We start from the raw sequence: 5,000 nt of genomic DNA on the forward strand, positions 1-5,000 counted from the left end.
CGGTGGAAGCTGCCGAGACGAGTAACTACATAGCGGGCTCGCCGTGTCACTAATGTACAGAGATACAACAGTTTCGACTGGAACCGGATTAAACGTATACACGGCGCTGATTAGTAATAGATAGAGCCATCAGAATACAGATAATGTATACAACTGTCCGTATACATGCTGAAAGACTCTGCTCACAATCACAACCACACGTCAGCCACACACCCTTATCACGCACTACTCTCTGCCTGTAACACGCACACAGACAATATGTAAGCACCAGCATGGAACAACACCCAGTGCATCCTCTCCGCCACATTAGACAATCCACACTGTCATAACCAGACTGGGAGGTCCACTCAGAAAACAGAATATCCCACCCACCCGACAACCACCATTGCTCAGCCAAGCCACCAACACCCACACATGTCCTACACAGGGGTGCACCCAACATCACAATACTGCCTCCTCTCACAGCACACAAACAATGGCAGGAATGAAAGACACAGGTCTGCCACAAGCATGGAATGAGAGCGCCGCCTGTCATGAGCCAAAGGTGCATCCTGACGTGGCAAATCAGATGATGCCGCAGGCATCCACTTACTATAATCACAATCAACAAACCGGCCGCCCCGCCCCCCATTAAACCTTTCCTTACAACAATGTGTACCTTAACCTAACCTATATCGTACCGTAACCTAACCTATATCGTACCGTAACCTAACCTATATCGTACCGTAACCTAACCTATATCGTACCGTAACCTAACCTATATCGTACCGTAACCTAACCTATATCGTACCGTAACCTAACCTATATCGTACCGTAACCTAACCTATATCGTACCGTAACCTAACCTATATCGTACCGTAACCTAACCTATATCGTACCGTAACCTAACCTATATCGTACCGTAACCTAACCTATGTCGTACCGTAACCTAACCTATGTCGTACCGTAACCTAACCTATGTCGTACCGTAACCTAACCTATGTCGTACCGTAACCTAACCTATGTCGTACCGTAACCTAACCTATGTCGTACCGTAACCTAACCTATGTCGTACCGTAACCTAACCTATGTCGTACCGTAACCTAACCTATGTCGTACCGTAACCTAACCTATGTCGTACCGTAACCTAACCTATGTCGTACCGTAACCTAACCTATGTCGTACCGTAACCTAACCTATGTCGTACCGTAACCTAACCTATGTCGTACCGTAACCTAACCTATGTCGTACCGTAACCTAACCTATGTCGTACCGTAACCTAACCTATGTCGTACCGTAACCTAACCTATGTCGTACCGTAACCTAACCTATGTCGTACCGTAACCTAACCTATGTCGTACCGTAACCTAACCTATGTCGTACCGTAACCTAACCTATGTCGTACCGTAACCTAACCTATGTCGTACCGTAACCTAACCTATGTCGTACCGTAACCTAACCTATGTCGTACCGTAACCTAACCTATGTCGTACCGTAACCTAACCTATGTCGTACCTTAACCTAACCTATGTCGTACCTTAACCTAACCTATGTCGTACCTTAACCTAACCTATGTCGTACCTTAACCTAACCTATGTCGTACCTTAACCTAACCTGTATTGCGCCTTAACCTAACCTGTATTGCGCCTTAACCTAACCTGTATTGCGCCTTAACCTAACCTGTATTGCGCCTTAACCTAACCTGTATTGCGCCTTAACCTAACCTGTATTGCGCCTTAACCTAACCTGTATTGCGCCTTAACCTAACCTGTATTGCGCCTTAACCTAACCTGTATTGCGCCTTAACCTAACCTGTATTGCGCCTTAACCTAACCTGTATTGCGCCTTAACCTAACCTGTATTGCGCCTTAACCTAACCTGTATTGCGCCTTAACCTAACCTGTATTGCGCCTTAACCTAACCTGTATTGCGCCTTAACCTAACCTGTATTGCGCCTTAACCTAACCTGTATTGCGCCTTAACCTAACCTGTATTGCGCCTTAACCTAACCTGTATTGCGCCTTAACCTAACCTGTATTGCGCCTTAACCTAACCTGTATTGCGCCTTAACCTAACCTGTATTGCGCCTTAACCTAACCTGTACGGCGCCTTAACCTAACCTGTATGGCGCCTTAACGTAACCTGTATTGCGCCTTAACGTAACCTGTATTGCGCCTTAACGTAACCTGTATTGCGCCTTAACCTAACCTATATTGCGCCTTAACGTAACCTATATTGCGCCTTAACGTAACCTATATTGCGCCTTAACCTAACCTATATTGCGCCTTAACCTAACCTATATTGCGCCTTAACCTAACCTATATTGCGCCTTAACCTAACCTATATTGCGCCTTAACCTAACCTATATTGCGCCTTAACGTAACCTATATTGCGCCTTAACGTAACCTATATTGCGCCTTAACCTAACCTATATTGCGCCTTAACCTAACCTATATTGCGCCTTAACCTAACCTATATTGCGCCTTAACGTAACCTATATTGCGCCTTAACGTAACCTATATTGCGCCTTAACGTAACCTATATTGCGCCTTAACCTAACCTATATTGCGCCTTAACCTAACCTATATTGCGCCTTAACCTAACCTATATTGCGCCTTAACCTAACCTATATTGCGCCTTAACCTAACCTATATTGCGCCTTAACGTAACCTATATTGCGCCTTAACGTAACCTATATTGCGCCTTAACGTAACCTATATTGCGCCTTAACGTAACCTATATTGCGCCTTAACGTAACCTATATTGCGCCTTAACGTAACCTATATTGCGCCTTAACGTAACCTATATTGCGCCTTAACCTAACCTATACTGCGCCTTAACGTAACCTATATTGCGCCTTAATGTAACCTATATTGCGCCTTAATGTAACCTATATTGCGCCTTAATGTAACCTATATTGCGCCTTAATGTAACCTACGTTGCGCCTTAACGTAACCTACGTTGCGCCTTAACGTAACCTACGTTGCGCCTTAACGTAACCTACGTTGCGCCTTAACGTAACCTACGTTGCGCCTTAACGTAACCTACGTTGCGCCGTAACGCAACCTACGTTGCGCCGTAACGCAACCCACGTTGCGCCGTAACGTAACCCACGTTGCGCCGTAACGTAACACACGTTGGGCCTTAACCCAACACACGTTGGGCCTTAACCCAACACACGTTGGGCCTTAACCCAACACACGTTGGGCCTTAACCCAACACACGTTGGGCCTTAACCCAACACACGTTGGGCCTTAACCCAACACACGTTGGGCCTTAACCCAACACACGTTGGGCCTTAACCCAACACACGTTGGGCCTTAACCCAACACACGTTGGGCCTTAACCCAACACACGTTGGGCCTTAACCCAACACACGTTGGGCCTTAACCTGCTCTGTAATTGTCATACGACGCGTTAAATTAGTGTAGTGTTGCCTAACTGCAACCCCCGCAATATAGTTTGCTACTCGCACTGCCCGGTCCCCAGTGTATCGCTTCATGTTAAACACCTTGCAGCTATACACTGTAATGTGGATGGCAGCAGGACGTACATGCTCAATGCCCTTTGCAGTTGTTCATTGGCATTTGCAGTTGTTCATTGGCATTTGCATGGCGAAGCACTTAGCCTACGCTGTGGTACGGCCTGTGTCAACTGTCCGCTGATGTTGTACGTCCAAATCACACACTGTACTGCACATTGGTCCTCATGTACTGAATGATACATCGTGGTACATGTGACCGTACAACGACTGCGCCAACAACGGCGAACCATGCGGTCCAAATGTTGTGCACTCAGCTACGTGTCGTCTCCCTATAAGAGCTGGATTGCAGTGTGGTATGCCCTGGATGGCGATCAGCATGAGCCGTCTGTTGATGTAGTGGCGCGTGTTGTCAGACGTAGTCGTCTCTTCTCACACACCGTGATAGCATGGTGCACTGCGTTCCACATCTGCGACATGCGACAGAGGCCGGTTGACAGTCGTTCGCGCAATGGACATCGCATACGTACGGGGGCCACCTTCCACGTGTTCGCGAAGCGTGCACATGTTGTTGCGTGTATGTGGGCAGACATAGTGTGTCGTGACACCTGACACAGGCATGCAACAATCGTTGAATTTGCAAATGGCGATGGACGCCTACGTTTGCTGGTGACGTTACGCAAATGAACAACTGGTAAACCGTTGTGGTGCGGTTGTTCTCGCTAGAGGTGAATCAGTGATGGCGACGATCGGTTGAGCTACCAACCGGTTGTTCCAGCGATACCCACCATGCCCACGAACGTGAATGGCATCTGGGTGTGAAGCGATACGCGGCGGTGGCTGGGTGGGACCGTCCCCGGCCGGTGAGGGGGGGCCTCCCGGCGTGCTGGCCGCGCGGTGCGTGGGCGCACGCGCTACAGCCGGCTGGTGGGGGCGGCCAGTGGCAGGCGCGCCGGCCGACGGAGGCGGCAGGCGGCGCAGCTGCGCGCCGGCGCACCCTGCACGCGGCGCCGTGCGGCCAAAGTAGGTCCTCGCGGGCCCGGTGCGAAGCGCGGTGGACATCTGCAGTGTGCTGGTCCGATTGAGGACTGTGTGCGCTGAGGATGCGCCGCCGCCCGGCGCTCGGCGCCGCGACGCCGTCTGCTGCTCGGTCGCCTCTGCGGTTCTCGCAGGTGGTTTGTATCGCAGCTGTGCGGACGTGTTGGCGCGTGCGCTGTGCTGGGAGAGTTCGCTTCGGCACCCAAGTGGGGCTTTTGTCCTTCTGTGGCGCTGGCGTTGGAGCTGCCGGTCACCGTAGGTGGCGCGTGTTGTCTCCCGCCGGCAATGCCACGACAGCACGCTCCCGGGCCTCTGTCGGCAGCGGCAAGCTCAGTTGGGAGCACGGGTGGTCGCACCTAAAGCGTCTACTCGCCAAACTCCGGGCGATTGCGCCTCTCTCGAACCCGACCAAGTACTTAGGACGGCGCTGCGCGCCGCCGGGACCTGAGAGGGTTTCGAGGTGTATGGTGCAGGGGAGCTCAGCCTCCTCCTGTTTGCAGAA

This window comes from Schistocerca americana, unplaced genomic scaffold (genome assembly GCF_021461395.2).
Source record: "Schistocerca americana isolate TAMUIC-IGC-003095 unplaced genomic scaffold, iqSchAmer2.1 HiC_scaffold_77, whole genome shotgun sequence".
Lineage (NCBI taxonomy): Eukaryota > Metazoa > Arthropoda > Insecta > Orthoptera > Acrididae > Schistocerca > Schistocerca americana.